The sequence below is a fragment of the Syngnathus scovelli genome, chromosome 14, assembly GCF_024217435.2.
Source record: "Syngnathus scovelli strain Florida chromosome 14, RoL_Ssco_1.2, whole genome shotgun sequence".
NCBI classification, from domain to species: domain Eukaryota; kingdom Metazoa; phylum Chordata; class Actinopteri; order Syngnathiformes; family Syngnathidae; genus Syngnathus; species Syngnathus scovelli.
The window spans coordinates 3,689,933-3,707,089 of NC_090860.1; the positions used below are offsets into that span (position 1 = coordinate 3,689,933).

General features: G+C 45.1%; 1 long non-coding RNA gene across 1 annotated transcript; it reads left to right on the top strand.

The window, feature by feature from the left end:
* Window positions 1-13,982: 13,982 nt before the first annotated feature.
* Window positions 13,983-15,137, top strand: LOC125981344 (uncharacterized). The gene is made up of 4 exons (XR_007485910.2): window positions 13,983-14,264; window positions 14,494-14,596; window positions 14,732-14,793; window positions 14,920-15,137. It is a non-coding gene; the product is annotated as an uncharacterized lncRNA (long non-coding RNA).
* Window positions 15,138-17,157: the final 2,020 nt, after the last annotated feature.

The following is a 17,157-nucleotide window of genomic DNA, read 5'->3' on the forward strand; positions in this document are numbered from 1 at the left end:
AATTAAAAGCTGACACTCTAGCAATGTCAAACGTGTTCATTTAAGAAAAAGCCAAACACGTTTTGTGATCAAATCTTTCATAACAAGAATGATTTGAGTGAATTGATTTGAATGAATAATTGAAGAAATTTCAGTTCTGAAGGCTCCTTTTGTCCCAAGCAAAGTGAAAGGTGGTAGGATACAAGTTCCCTCATTCCTAGCCCAAGTTACAGGGGGGGAACATATGGATATATTACAAATGAATTTATATTATGAACATATAAATAAATAAGACTTATTTTGAGAACGGTGAGTCCTAGACTCCGACTGTTTTTTTTCTGTCTTCTTGGGGGTCCGCTCAGGTAGTGTGGCAAATTTGAACAGGTTCCCTCATTCCTAGCCCAAGTTACAGGGGGGGGTGCCCCGTGAGGATATGTTCCCCCCCCCCCCTTATTTTGAGAACGGTGAGTCCTAGACTCCAACTGTTTTTTTCTGATGATTTGTGCAGTGATACTGTTATTACTGCACTTTATCAATGTCTTTGGCCTTATTTTGGTCAAACAACTTTGTTTCTTTATCATATAACATACATCAAAAATAATGACTTTAAACTTTATTAAAAAACATTATTATCTATTTGTTTATTTATTTATTTAACATCCAATATTGTAAAGTTATCAGTGCACGTCTGTCAATAATTTCAATAAAATGTGTAAAGAACAAAATTAATGCCAATTGAGTTTTTTAATAAAATTGTTATAATGTCTTAATAACGTTGTTGGGCCACTAATTGGCCCGACAACAATATTAAGACATTTAACTTCTTAACTTCATTGATAATTTTGCAAGATATAATTCAATAAACAGTACTAATACGGGCAGACCTTGAGTCTGTAGCCCAAGTTACAGGGGGGGAACATATCCTCACGGGTGCCCTGTGAGAACATGTTCCCCCCCATTTAAAACGGTGTAAATGTAAATAAATGATTTGTGCACTGATAACTTTACAATATTGGATGTTAAATAAATAAATTAACAAATAGATAACAATGTTTTCTTTTCTTTGTTGGTCAAACAATATTGTCTTGAATTCAAACTTGTCACCGAAGCACACATTTTACCCCACTTTGTAAGTGCGCACTTCACGTCATTTCGCCATTTGTTTTCTGACAACAATACGCTGCCGCACGATGGACCCAACTATTTACCAACAAATGATTGCCTACAAAACAAAACGTGAATACCCAAATGGTATTACGAAGAAGGATGTCACGCCCGTGCCACTTCGCTCAGCCACACCCCTTTCGTTACCGTAATGTCTGTCACCTGCTTCCTCTTGTTACCCTGTGTATTTAAGCCCTGCCCGTGTGTTTCTCCCGGTCGGTGTCTACTGTTGTGACCATTCCTGTTCGTGCCCAGTGTTCCTGTTCGTGTCATCTGGTTTTCCCTCGGTCTGTCTGAAGGCTCACGGTCAGAATTTTAATCTTGTCCAAGGGGACTTCATGTCGGTCAGTCTGTCTGTTTTGCTGGCCGTGAGTCTTCCTCCCGTCTGTGTCGTTCGTTCCCCACCTGCCTCCCTTCCAACTCCTTTTCCCTGCAATAAATCCTGGTTCAAGCTGCATTTGGTCGCCCTGGCTCAACTCCTTCCTGACAGAAGACACCGACGCTCACAGCGACCAGCGCTTGGACCAACCCTTTGCCGGCTCCCGCAACTGTTGCATGGTCGCCAAGGAGATGAGTTCAAGCGACGCAAGATGCACGGTTGCCCCACCCCCCCCAAAACAGATCCGACGGCGCGGATGTTGCGGCCGCCACTTGTTCCGGCGGCGCGGATCCAGCGGCTGTCACCGTCGGCCTTCAACGGTGCATGACGCACGGCCGCCCCCCGACCCAGTCCCGACGGCGCGGATGCTGCGGCCGCCACCAGTTCCGGCGGCGCAGATCCAGCGGCCGTCACCCAGTCGGCTTCAACGGCGCATGACACGCGGCCGCCCCCCGATCCAGTCCCGACGGCGCGGATGCTGCGGCCGCCACCAGTTCCGGCGGCGTGGATCCAGCGGCCGTCACCCAGTCGGCCTTCGGCGGTGTGTGACGTGCGGCCACCTCCCCATTTCCTCCCGGCCCATGTTGGACAGTCTTGGATTTTTTTTTCTTTTTTGGGACGTCGGGAGCCGTCCCTTGTGGGAGGGGTACTGTCACGCCCGTGCCACTTCGCTCAGCCACACCCCTTTCGTTACCGTAATGTCTGTCACCTGCTTCCTCTTGTTACCCTGTGTATTTAAGCCCTGCCCGTGTGTTTCTCCCTGTCGGTGTCTACTGTTGTGTCCATTCCTGTTCGTGCCCAGTGTTCCTGTTCGTGTCATCTGGTTTTCCCTCGGTCTGTCTGAAGGCTCACGGTCAGAATTTTAATCTTGTCCAAGGGGACTTCATGTCGGTCAGTCTGTCTGTTTTGCTGGCCGTGAGTCTTCCTCCCGTCTGTGTCGTTCGTTCCCCACCTGCCTCCCTTCCAACTCCTTTTCCCTGCAATAAATCCTGGTTCAAGCTGCATTTGGTCGCCCTGGCTCAACTCATTCCTGACAAAGGAGAAGTACGTATTGAGAAGAAAAGCTTCTTTTTACGACGTTGAGGGTAATATACACAACGTACATAAATCAAGCAAATTAGATCCAGAGACGCATCAAAAATCCACATTGCAGAACCTACTAATTTCTACACTAACGTCAGAAACTTCAGTTTTAGAGTAATTACTCTATAACACAAATAATTGACTTATAAAATGTTGAACGCAATATATATAACACACCTCACTATGAAGGAAAATGTTGAATTTGTTGAGTGCAACTCAAGCTAATGTTTTTTTCAAGTAACTTTGTGTAGATCTATTGAGTAAATATTTGATAAATTATCAAACTAAAGTAACATATTTGGTTGTAAACCCATTGAGTGAACATTTGATATATTATGAAACTGTTTTTTTTTTTTTTTGTCCAAGTAGCAAATTTGCAATTAGGTGTATTGAGTGAGTACTTCATGAATTACCACAAGTATGGTGCTAATTCAACGTTTTATTTTTACTTCGACTCAGGAGGGGAGCTGTATTATTGCCGCCAAAAAGGCACAGGCCAGGCAGTCCAAGTGAAGGTTGTCTGTGGTGCTGAAGAGGCAAATGAAATTTTTAAGAGTTTTCATGCCAGCCCGGCAGGGGCACACGCCGGGCAAAATAAAACAAGACACAGCATCTCTCTGAGATATTACTGGTCAGCGATGTCTGTTGACATTAATGAGTGGGTATGTAAACAATACAAAAAGAGTATACTTATTTGTTCATTTTTTAAGCCTGCAAACATAATGAATGAAACTATTCCTTTGTATCTTTTGCAAACAATTCAAAATGATTATCTAAGATCTTCCCCTTCTTTTTGCATGCATTTATTAACAATGACTACTTTTCCACAAAACTTGCCATTGTCAGGTGTCCCAGTGCACCGAATGTCAGGCAGCCGGCATATCAATAAAAAGCCCAACAGAGGTCATGCCTATACAGGTCAGTTAATCCAAATAATGTTCTCTATTTTGACCCAAGGTCTATATAGTATTTTGTATGTGGCATACTTTATATAACTATTTTTCTCAGCAACATCAGTTTAACACAATTTGTTTTTATAAATATTTATTTATTAGGTGTCTGTTGGAATAATTTTAAGTGAAGCTTTGGCCTGCCAGACCTGGAGGCCTCGCCTTTACGAGTTTATCTTTCCTTTTATCTAGGTTCTTCCTTTTTAGTGATAGGGATGTCTTTTGATCCCTGTCAGCCATTTGTATCCTTCCTGTCCTTATGTTGTCTGTGTGTTTTGGTTCCCGTAAGAGGCCTTCACTAACAATGAGCAGGGCTTATTTACATAGGTGACATGTTCTTTGTTTGATTCACAGGAACTTCATTCCTTTTCATTTAGATGTAGGTTTGGTTCATAGATTGTAGTTTATCAGACCTATTTTTCTTTGTTAAGGGATACATACAGTTAGAAGTAGTTGCATAAAAGTTATCCCATATTTACTCAATGTTTGTTTAAGGAACTGCATACCGGTTACCTCACATTTGTTTAATGTGTGTTGAAATGTTTAGGACAAGTTACTTATTATTATTATGTGTTAATTACCAAGTAGATAAAGTTAGCAAAGGTCTAGTTGCATTTGTTCCACAGCAAAGCGGCAATCAACGTGCTTCAGGGTATTTGACCCCGGTCGAGGAAGAGTCAGACAACTGAGGGAGGACAGCTGGGGACGGCCTCTGCGGGGGGTCACGAGCCAACATTTAATTGGTCCTTCGAGCCGGATGCCAACACACCTGAGGATTCCAGCGGACGGCAGCAGAGATCCAGGAAGACCGAGCGCGGCAGGACCTTCCTAGGTGGGGTCCTAGAATCCTTTTCAAAGGCTGGCTGTCTGCTCGTCAGCTGGGATCTAAGGGTTGAAGGCAGTCCGAGGTGCAGAGGTGAAGAGAACCAGAGGGTGAGTTTGTTTTTTTTATATAAAAGGAATGAGCGGCCGAGGGCTCGTTGTGCCCTATAAAAGTCCTAGGACAGAACGGAGAGGTTCGTTCTAAAGGTACCAAAACGGAAAGGTCCGTTTAAATAAAAGTTACACAACGCAGGTGTAACAAACCGTTTAAAGGACAGAGGTGTCCGACGGAGAGGCCCTCAAAAAAAAGGTCAGCGGAAGTCCACGTGATGCCGAAAATTCCGTAATACTGAGTGATTGGGAGTGTGAATGGGAATACGTATCACTAGATACAGTATTCCATATTAAAGCAGTGGGGAACACATAACGTGGTTCTGTGGACGCAATAGGCAAGGATTCTCCACCAGAACGCTGGTAGAAGTGAGAATCACCACAGGATCTTTTCGTTATCCCACTGGAAACACCCGACTTTAGAAACCCCTATGGTTTTACAGTTGGGACCAAATTGATTAAAATGGGGAACGGGAAGAGTAAAAATAATATCCGAGATAATCTTAAATGTAAAGATTGGAAAATAATTGAAAGGCAGGATCCCGACCAACTTAAAAAACTCGATAAATGGGTTAAGAAATATAAATTTGAGGGACAACTAAAAACAACCAAATTGATAGAACTTAGAGGCGCCATGAAAGAGAAAACAAAGAGACCCTAGAAAGATGAAAAAAGAAGGAGATGAGCATGTGGTGTTTTGGCTCAAAGTAGCAGGAGAGAGAAAGAGGGGAGAAAAAGAGAAAGTGGAAAATGCACTGTATTGTAGGAAGGAAGATGATGAGACTGGGCCTAATGGTAGGCAGGCAAGAGATAATCAAAATTTACAGAGAGCCAGAGAAGAACGGGGAGGTGTAGAGGAAGTAGAGAAGCGCGTAGGGAAAGCACATGCTACAACTTTAAAACATAAGGTCATAGAGAAGTTGTATCCACAAATACCCGACACTGGTGCACAAGAGGGGTCAACCCCCCCTTATGGGTTAACAGACAGAGCCACCAGACAGAAAAACCCAATAGAAATGGATTTGTTAAAGGAAATGAGAGCAAATTATACAGAAATAGGGAGAACAAAGCAAAATGATAATGAAACCTTTGATGAATATCGAGTGCGCATGACAGAAGTATTTAAATTACACAGTGGACTGGTGGAAGATAATGCGCCCCAAGGGGCTTATCAACAGCAATTAAAAAATGCCATCCACGTAGGGTCCAGGCCAGCAATACAAATTAGGGTGATCAATAATTATATAGGCATGACCACCGGAACTTTGGAGGAATACATAAATCACGCCCTCCATGCAGAAAGAGTAGTAATAGACAAACAAAAACGAAAACAAATGAAAGCTCCGAAATACACTTTTCTGGTAGACCAGGATAGTGACACTTTTTACCAAAATGCAGGCAGAGGACAGGAAGGCCAGAGAGGGCGAGGAGCAATGTCTAACAGTGAAGGCTTTAGGGGCCGAGGAAGAGGAGTTGTGCAACCTCCAATAGAATGCTGGAGTTGCGGAGAAAAAGGTCACATGGCACGTGACTGCACATATAAACAAAAACAATAATGACTAGTACAAGATCAAAATACATCAGATTCTCATGTAATAAAGTGGGGACCTGGCAGCCAAAATTAAAGAGAAATTAGCTTAAATATACAGGAGATATTCGTGTTAAAAGGATAATGTAAGATAAAGAAACACTGAAGTTAAAATTTGCAAAATAAATGGAACTGAATTACAAATAGCTCCTGAAACTAAAATAGAGAATAAATCTGACAAATAAGATGAGCAAAAAGGTGTTCTTAGTACGCACTATGTGGTTTTATATGTTGTGCGTCATCCTCTTGTGATAGTGTTTGTGTGTGCGTGCGCGCAGAGGATCCTCATGAATGTTGTGTATATGTGTGAGTGTGTGAGTGAGATGTGTGTCCTATGGAGAAATCAGTAATGGAGAATGTTCAGGAGGCTGTTGAGCAAAATAGGGTAATTGAGAAGTGGATGATGGTGTGCTTAAGTTGGTTGGAGAACCTAAGATGAGCAGTGTGTGGCAGTAGAGAAAATAAGACGTGTGTGGCAGAAAGTGACGAGAACGGTGCCTCGATAGGAAGCGTCCCTGCGCTCGCGCGTAGTTGCGGGTCGGGGCTGTGCGCGTAGGCGTGTGCTATGCTCGTGTGGGCGGTGGGCCGGCATCATGATTGTTGCAGGAAATGGCCAGCCTGTGACCAATCAACATTGATGCCGCGTCCCCCCCTCGCACGGAGGGTGCTATGGCTGTGGGCGAGGCAGGGAAAGTGTGAGTTTCTCAGAGAATGTTTGAAGCAGGGTGATGCTTAAGGAAGATGTGACAACATTAGCATGAAGGATAAAAGGCACTGATGAGAGAAAAAAAAAAAAAAGGTATAACCAAAGCGTCAAAATAGAAGATGACGTTTGCGCAGCGTTGTTTGTTGGTATTGTTTGTGATCTGTGTCTCTGCTGTTTTTGTGTTGTCTGTGTGCTGTCAGTGTTATGTTAGGATGAAATTGGCTAATATACGTAGGTGCACAAAATAATTTATTAGACTGTAGTCTATCTGATTTGCACCGCAAAACAAAATCAATTTTGAAAAAATAGGAAGTAAAGAAAAGCAAGCAATTTGTTTATGGGCAGAAACTGGTCCACACTGCATTAATGCCTAGCCTTGATGAAACAAAATTTGAGAGACGGAAAGAACTTGCTTTCTGGAATTGGATGAAGAAAAATTATGTAATAACGACATTTCAAAGCTAAATTTAAAATTTGAGAATAAGAGAGCGATTGACTCCGTGAGTCGTCACCTTATCGTGGTGGAGGGGTTTGCGTGCCCTTATGATCCTAGGAGCCATGTTGTCGGGGGCTTCATGCCCCTGGTAGGGTCACCCATGGCAAACGGGTCCTAGGTGAGGGGCCAGACAAAGCACGGCTCACAGAAGCCCCTTATGACGATTGAAATAAATGGACTTCGTTTTCCCTCGCCCGGACGCGGGTCACCGGGGCCTCCCTCTGGAGCCAGGCCTGGAGGCGGGGCTCGAAGGCGAGCGTCTGGTGGCCGGGCCTTCGCCCATGGGGCCCGGCCGGGCATAGCCCGAAAAGGAAACGTGGGTCCCCCTTCCGATGGGCTCACCACCTGTGGGAGGGAACAAAGGGGTCGAGTGCAATGTGTGCTGGGCGGCAGCCAAAGGCAGGGACCTTGGCGGTCTGATCCCCGGCTGCAGAAGCTGGCTCTTGGGACATGGAATGTCACCTCTCTGGCTGGAAAGGAGCCCGAGCTGGTGTGCGAGGCAGAAAAATTCCGACTCGATATAGTCGGACTAGCCTCCACACACAGTTTGGGTTCCGGTACAAGCCCTCTCGAGAGGGGCTGGACTCTCTTCCACTCTGGAGTTGCCCACGGTGAGAGGCGTCGAGCAGGTGTGGGTATACTTATTGCCCCCCGGCTGGGCGCCTGCACATTGGGGTTCACCCCGGTGAACGAGAGGGTAGCCTCCCTCCGCCTTCGGGTGGGGGGACGGGTCCTGAATGTTGTTTGTGTCTATGCACCAAACGGCAGCTCAGTGTACCCACCCTTCTTGGGGTCCCTGGAGGAAGTGCTGGAGAGCGCTCCTTCTGGGGACTCCATCGTTCTACTGGGTGACTTCAATGCTCACGTGGGCAATGACAGTGAGACCTGGAAGGGCGTGATTGGGAGGAACGGCCCCCCCGATCTGAACCCGAGCGGTGTTCTATTGTTGGACTTCTGTGCTCGACATGGATTTTCAATAATGAACACCATGTTCAAGCATAAGGGTGTCCATGTGTGCACTTGGCACCAGGACACCCTAGGCCGCAGTTTGATGATCGACTTTGTAGTCGTGCCATCGGATTTGCGGCCGCATGTTTTGGACACTCGGGTGAAGAGAGGGGCGGAGCTGTCAACTGATCACCACCTGGTGGTGGGTTGGCTCCGATGGTGGGGGAAGATGCCGGTCCGACCTGGCAGACCCAAACGCTCTGTGAGGGTCTGCTGGGAACGTCTGGCAGAATCTCCTGTCAGGAAGAGTTTCAACTCCCACCTCCGGCAGAGCTTTTCCCACGTCCCGGGGGAGGCGGGGGACATTGAGTCTGAGTGGACCATGTTCCGCGCCTCCATTGTTGAGGCGGCCGACCGGAGCTGTGGCCGTAAGGTCGTTGGTGCCTGTCGTGGCGGCAATCCCCGAACCCGCTGGTGGACACCGGCGGTAAGGGATGCCGTCAAGCTGAAGAAGGAGTCCTATCGGGCCGTTTTGGCCTGCGGTACTCCGGAGGCAGCTGACAGGTATCGGATGGCCAAGCGGAACGCGGCTTCGGCGGTTGCTGGGGCAAAAACCCGGGCGTGGGAGGAGTTTGGTGAGGCCATGGAGAATGACTTTCGGACGGCTTCGAGGAAATTCTGGTCCACCATCCCAGCTGGCCTGGGAACGCCTTGGGATCCCCCGGGATGAGCTGGATGAAGTGGCTGGGGAGAGGGAAGTCTGGGAGTCCCTCCTAAAGCTGCTGCCCCCGCGACCCGACCCCGGATAAGCGGAAGAAGATGGATGGATGGATGGAGAGCGATTGAGCTAGTTAAAGTTAAGAAACAACAACAATTAACTATTATATTAATTCACTGGCAGTTATTTTGTTGATTTTTTTCCGATTGGTGGATTGGTTTGTCACTTTGAGAAAGAAAAACTTCCGATGCAAATGGGCAGCAATATTAACTGCCCGTACAAATGAACCGATACATATGGGCAGCAATATTGAGCCATGAAGTTGTCACGTGATGTTGACTTGACACATGGCTCAACAGGGGGGATGAAAGGGCAGTTCAGTCGGCTTTATACAACATATGGATTTGATTCATATTCAAAACATTTATAAAAAAAAAAAAAAAAAATGTAGAGCTTGTTTACCATGTGCTAAACTCAATCGACAGGGTTATAATGCCTGGTCATAATAGATGCATTCTCAAAATGGATTGAATTGGCTTCAAAGTAAACACTGAATGCCTTAACAGTGGCAAAAATGTTATGTAACGAAATAATACTTTGTCAACAACAGCTGTAGAAGTTAAAGAATGAAATTAATATCTCTAAAATGAATGTTTGATAATTGGTTTCAGGTAACTACCTATAAGAGTAACTGGTAAAAGAAACGATTGATTGCTAATGGCAAAACAAGCTGCAAACCAGAGAGAAAAAGGAAAAAAAAAGAACAAATTGAATATGTCATGTGTATGGGTTTGCGACCGATTCTTTATGTTGTACCATTACCATTGACCAAAGGTTGTGTGAAATCTGTCACGTCTACTGATTGTGAAATGTGCAACAGAGCGTTCTATATAATATCCGTTGAGGAAAAGAAAAGAAACCATTGCTTCTAGAGAATGTAGTCAAGCAAAATTGTATATGTATCGACACGCCAAGATCTGGGGAAAATCTGGTAAAAACCAAAATGTCTTTAAATTTGAGAGGCGACGATGATCTGACTTTAATTGATGCAATTAGAGTCCCCAGAGGAGTTCCTGATTAATAAGAATTAATTGACCAAATTGCAGCAAGATGGGAGTCTTCCATTTGTTGGTGGTGTACAATAAACAAAAACGTAGACAGGATAAATTACATCCATTACAACGTGCAAAAATTGGGCAATTGGACACAAGCGGGGCTTGAGGCAGTGCATGAACAGCTAGCCACGACTTCCCTAATGGCCTTCCAGAATCGCATTGCTCTTGATATGTTGTTGTCTGAGAAAGGAGGGGTCTGTGCAATGTTCGGAGAACAGTGCTGTACCTTTATCCCCAACAACACCGCCCCTGATGGGAGCCTGACAAAGGCCATTGCAGGCCTGCGATCCCTCAACACGAGGATGAAAGAGCACTCTGGTGTGGACACATCAATGTGGGACAACTGGATGCATGCCTCTGGGAAGTATAAAGCACTTGTGTCCTCAATTATAATATCAGTTGCAGTATTTACTGCTATACTCACCTTGTGTGGATGTTGTTGTATTCCATGTCTGCGTGCTCTGTTTAATCGTCTCATCACTACAGCAATATCGCCCACGGAAGACAAGATGGCCCGGGTATGCCTAATGTCTGAACGCCAGCATGTTGATGATAACGATGAAGATGAAATTTTTGCACTTGAGTTTACAGACTTTTTCCCAGATCTGTGTGTTTCCGGATGATGATGATGCAACAATTAACCTTTTTAGTGTAAACATATTTGTGCTCATACCTGTGATCCGACACCTGAAAATCGAGTGAAGTGGGTGTTTTGGGTGATGTAAAAATTGAGCAAATACGTGATAAACAGCGGGAAATGTTGGAATAATTTTAAGTGAAGCTTTGGCCTGCCAGACCTGGAGGCCTCGCCTTTACGAGTTTATCTTTCCTTTTATCTAGGTTCTTCCTTTTTAGTGATAGGGATGTCTTTTGATCCCTGTCAGCCATTTGTATCCTTCCTGTCCTTATGTTGTCTGTGTGTTTTGGTTCCCGTAAGAGGCCTTCACTAACAATGAGCAGGGCTTATTTACATAGGTGACATGTTCTTTGTTTGATTCACAGGAACTTCATTCCTTTTCATTTAGATGTAGGTTTGGTTCATAGATTGTAGTTTATCAGACCTATTTTTCTTTGTTAAGGGATACATACAGTTAGAAGTAGTTGCATAAAAGTTATCCCATATTTACTCAATGTTTGTTTAAGGAACTGCATACCGGTTACCTCACATTTGTTTAATGTGTGTTGAAATGTTTAGGAAAAGTTACTTATTATTATTATGTGTTAATTACCAAGTAGATAAAGTTAGCAAAGGTCTAGTTGCATTTGTTCCACAGCAAAGCGGCAATCAACGTGCTTCAGGGTATTTGACCCCGGTCGAGGAAGAGTCAGCCAACTGAGGGAGGACAGCTGGGGACGGCCTCTGCGGGGGGGTCACGAGCCAACAACGAAGTGCTAATTCACACCACACTATATTCTTTAACTTATCAGCGTTGCTACAGACACAATCCCCCCTCCCTTTAATGTAGCAACGCCTCTGTAACCAGGGCAACCATAGCATTAAAAAGAGGGGCACGTGGAGTAAGGACTCAGAACTGATGGAGGTTGTAACTGAGATTGCTTTCTCTATCGTTCTCCTCGCGAGTAAACCTGTTCTGGTTGTCTTCTCCTCTTCATTCCAGCGAGTGATTTAATGTCTAATCGTATTTAGACCCAACAGTGTCTCAGCCATTTGAACTCTTGGGCATGGACATCATTGGCAAACTGGCTCAGACAAAAGATGGATACCAATATATGTGCGTGATGGTCGATTATTTCACGAAATGGCCTCAAGCCTATCCATTGAGGTCGAAGTCTGCTGCTGATGTTACCGCCTGTATCCTAAAATTTGTCTACCAATTTGAGTCGCCAAAAAGGATCTTGACAGATCAAGGCAAAGAATTTGTCAATGCAGTAAGTACTACAGTGTTTGGCAGAAATTATCTTCATCATAGCTGTCAAATACAAGTCCCTGAGGGCATATCTGGCCTGCAACTTTATTTTGTGTGGCCAATGAAAGCAACGAAAGGATGTCGAACTTAAGTTAGAGAGCACATTAGAAAAGCGCAGGAAAAAACAAGGCACCCAAAAACAATCTCAGGGACCACTGTACACATAGGAGATCTTGTTCTAAGACAAAATATCAGGTCTCAACAAAGAAAGGGAGGAAAATTGAACCCCAATTTTTTGGGGCCATACAAAATTGTGGCGATTGAGGGTAAGACAGCTGACCTCCAGGATGAGAATGGAGCCTTGGTCCCCAAAATAAACATTGACCACCTAAAACCATACAAAGAAAATAAACAAAGAGTGCCTCATAGGTATGAAAACAAAAAAGGAGCATCCTCCTGGATGACAGAGTCACCATCCCCACCAGCCTCAGCACTTCCAGCCACTGCTCCTCCAGCCACTGCTCCTCCCGCCGCAGTTCCTCCAACCACCGCTTCCTCTCCCACTGCTCCACCAGCCGCAGCTCCTCCAAGCACCGCTCCCACTGCCACTGCTCCTCTAGCCTCAGCTCCCCCAGTCACCACCCCCTCTGCCACTGCTCCTTCAGCCACAGCTCCTCCAGCCACGGCTCCCTTTTCCCCTGCTCTTAATACCGCAACACCACCACGACTGTCTTTGACTTTTAGACAAAGGAGGGAAAATGTGGACAAATGTAAGATGTATTCATGATAAAACTGTAAACATATTAAAACATACATTATGGATATGGTGCGGCTCGGTGGCGCACTGGGTAGCACGTCCGCCTCACAGTTAGGAGGGTGCGGGTTCGATTCCACCTCCGGCCCTCCCTGTGTGGAGTTTGCATGTTCTCCCCGGGCCCGCGTGGGTTTTCTCCGGGCACTCCGGTTTCCTCCCACATTCCAAAAACATGCTTGGTAGGCCGATTGAAGACTCCAAATTGTCCCTAGGTGTGAGTGTGAGTGCGATTGGTAGTCTGTCTCTGTGTGCCCTGCGATTGGCTGGCAACCAGTTCAGGGTGTCCCCCGCCTACTGCCCGATGACGGCTGGGATAGGCTCCAGCACGCCCGCGACCCCCGTGGGGACTAAGCGGTTCAGAAAATGGATGGATGGATGGATTATGGATATGTGGCACATAGGTCTTGTACTCACAAAGTGTTTTATAAGTGCCACTTGCTGCTATGGAATGAACCACATTTCCAATTGCATTTTGAGGTATTGTTCTGACTTATTTTTGGCAGACGTTCAAGATGCCTGGAAGGGAAAGCACGTCCATGTTCTCCTATCAAAAATCGGAGCGTACAAATTGTTCTTTTGGGACATTATGAACGTTGGACCCAAATCTGAGCTGGAATCTGAGGTAAAATTATGTTCTCATATCTGAAACTTAGGTTTCTCAGTTTGACTGTTTTGTTTCAAGTCTTAATTGGCAGCACTGTATTTTTTGGGGGGGGTGGGGAATATTTTCTGTTTCAATTTGTTTGCCGTTTCAATTACAGGTTATTAACGCGTACCTCCTGTTGGTGAACAAACGCAACCAAATCAGCGTGGAAAAGATTTCCTATGTTGACTCATTTGCAATGACTAATTTATGGAATGGAAAGAGCCAGAGACTCAAGGTCTGTCTGTATTAGTACTGTTTATTGAATTATATCTTGCAAAATTATCAATGAAGTTAAGAAGTTAAATGTCTTAATATTGTTGCCGGGCCAATTAGTGGCCCAACAACGTTATTAAGACATTATAATAATTTTATTAAAAAACTCAATTGGCATTAATTTTGTTCTTTACACATTTTATTGAAATTATTGACAGACGTATTTTTTTCTTCTGTTTATTTTTAGATCAACCCGGTGGAATACAAACTTATTGTTGGCATTGTCAATGAGCATAATCATTGGAAGCTGGCGGTAAAGAAATGTTGTAATGCCACAAGAGGGAGTAACATTACAGCAAAAAATATATAGTTATGTGCAAAATGTTTGATAATTCATACATATGAATAAGTCAGAGTTCTATTGTGATATCAACATTTAACTGAAGATGTGCGCTTTCTTTTGAAAGTGGACTAGGTTTTTGTTTTTATCAATACAAATTATGTAATTGACGGATAAAACTTGAAATTTGTGTTTATGTGCTGGCTCTTATATTTCAGGGCGTTCATGCGCAACAAAGGGTGCAATGTTTCCAGGTGGACTTGTGGCACTGTCCCCCATCCCAGGCAACAAGATTCAACCTCTTGTGGTGTCTTTGCTTTGAAAGTATGCATTTGATTTACAGACTATATTTACAAAACTCATATCACTCAATTATGCAAAAACTTAAACAAACATTACTCAAAACAAAAAACTAATTTAGAGTTCATACAACAAAGGACTAAAACAAATTATTGTCTGACAGTAGAATTTTTTGTACGATATATAGGCTAAAGATGGCAAACATTTAAGGCATTCTTTATGCACTGTCAACATCTGACATTGTCTTTTTCAGTTTGCAGAACATCTTTCAAATGAAGAAATAGACTTCTCAGCAAAGGCACACGATATAAATAGGTACAGGCTGCAAATTGCCACCACACTTCTATTAGAGACTGGTAAGTAATATGCACCCAAGAGATGTTATTGCCACCCAAAGAATGGTCCTGACTGTGCTATCAATGCTATATACAACTCAGTTAAGTTTTACACAGGGAAGTACGATAGCAATTCTTCTGTCTTTGTTTTCACAGATGATTTATCTGACTTGTGCTTTGTTTGTGGGGAAGCTACACATGACACAGACAACAGATGGGTAATTATGTCAGGTCTTGTTAACTAATGCATGTGATGATTAAGAAATATATTGAATTACACATGCGTTGTAAATTATTGTAAATGTGCTGCATTGTATGATCTTGCTTTTTTCTTTGTTTACCAGATTCAGTGTGACGAGTGTTGCAGGTGGTTCCATCTTGTATGTGTCGGGGAGCCTCCAACCGAAGGCTCTTTTTTGTGTACAGCATGTACAGAAATTAAATGCTAAATATTTGAAGCTTTCTTGAAGACCATTTTGCTTTTTTTTTATTACATTTTTTTATTTTTTTATTTTATTATTTAAAAAAACATTTTTTTTCTTAATAAAGTTTAAAGTCATTATTTTTGATGTATGTTATATGATAAAGAAACAAAGTTGTTTGACCAAAATAAGGCCAAAGACATTGATAAAGTGCAGTAATAACAGTATCACTGCACAAATCATCAGAAAAAAACAGTTGGAGTCTAGGACTCACCGTTCTCAAAATAAGGGGGGGGGGGGGGAACATATCCTCACGGGGCACCCGTGAGGATATGTTCCCCCCCTGTAACTTGGGCTAGGAATGAGGGAACCTGTTCAAATTTGCCACACTACCTGAGCAGACCCCCAGGAAGACAGAAAAAAAACAGTCGGAGTCTAGGACTCACCGTTCTCAAAATAAGGGGGGGGGGGGGGGGACATATCCTCACGGGGCACCCGTGAGGATATGTTCCCCCCCTGTAACTTGGGCTAGGAATGAGGGAACCTGTTCAAATTTGCCACACTACCTGAGCAGACCCCCAGGAAGACAGAAAAAAAAACAGTTGGAGTCTAGGACTCACCGTTCTCAAAATAAGGGGGGGGGGGGACATATCCTCACGGGGCGCCCGTGAGGATATGTTCCCCCCCTGTAACTTGGGCTAGGAATGAGGGAACCTGTTCAAATTTGCCACACTACCTGAGCAGACCCCCAAGAAGACAGAAAAAAAAAACAGTCGGAGTCTAGGACTCACTGTTCTCAAAATAAGGGGGGGGGGGGGGGGGGGACATATCCTCACGGCTTAACATTTTTTATAGCGTTCCTGTTACAATTTTTATCCTACCACCTTTCACTTTGCTTGGGACAAAAGGAGCCTTCAGAACTGAAATTTCTTCAATTATTCATTCAAATCAATTCACTCAAATCATTCTCTGTCACGCCCGTGCCACAGCACGTTCGGCCTGCACTTCGCTCGGCCACACCCCTTTCGTTACCGTAATGTCTGTCACCTGCTTCCTCTTGTTACCCTGTGTATTTAAGCCCTGCCCGTGTGTTTCTCCCTGTCGGTGTCTACTGTTGTGTCCGTTCCTGTTCGTGCCCAGTGTTCCTGTTCTTGTCATCTGGTTTTCCCTCGGTCTGTCTGAAGGCTCACGGTCAGAATTTTAACCTTGTCCAAGGGGACTTCATGTCGGTCAGTCTGTCTGTTTTGCTGGCCGTGAGTCTTCCTCCCGTCGGTTCCCCACCTGCCTCCCTTCCAACTCCTTTTCCCTGCAATAAATCCTGGTTCAAGCTGCATTTGGTCGCCCTGGCTCAACTCATTCCTGACAGAAGACACCGACCATCACAGCGACCAGCGCTTGGACCAACCGTTGCCGGCTCCCGCAACTGCTGCATGGTCGCCAAGGAGATGAGTTCCAGCGACGCAAGATGCACGGTTGCCCCCCCCCCAAATCAGATCCGACGACGCGGATGTTGCGGCCGCCACTTGTTCCGGCGGCGCGGATCCAGCGGCTGTCACCGTCGGCCTTCAACGGTGCATGACGCATGGCCGCCCCCCGGCCCAGTCCCGACGGCGCGGATGCTGCGGCCGCCACCAGTTCCGGCGGCGCGGATCCAGCGGCCGTCACCCAGTCGGCTTCAACGGCGCATGACGCACGGCCGCCCCCCGATCCAGTCCCGACGGCGCGGATGCTGCGGCCGCCACCAGTTCCGGCGGCGTGGATCCAGCGGCCGTCACCCAGTCGGCCTTCGGCGGTGTGTGACGTGCGGCCACCTCCCCATTTCCTCCCGGCCCTTGTTGGACAGTCTCGGATTTTTTTCTTTTTTGGGACGTCGGGAGCCGTCCCTTGTGGGGGGGGGTACTGGGAGGGACCAGCTCATGATCGACCACAGGAAATGGCCAGCCTGTGATGAATCATTGGTGCTGGGAACTACCTTTTGCATGCGAGAGCTGTGCATGTGTGTGCGTATATGTTAAATTGATGAACATTGGCTAAAGTTTTAGTATAAAAAAAATTTGCTAGACTGTGGTCTATCCAATTTGCACCGCAGAACAGAAATGATTTTGAAAGATAAAAATGAGAGGAAAAAGAGAGAAATCTGTTTGCAAGCAGAAACTAATC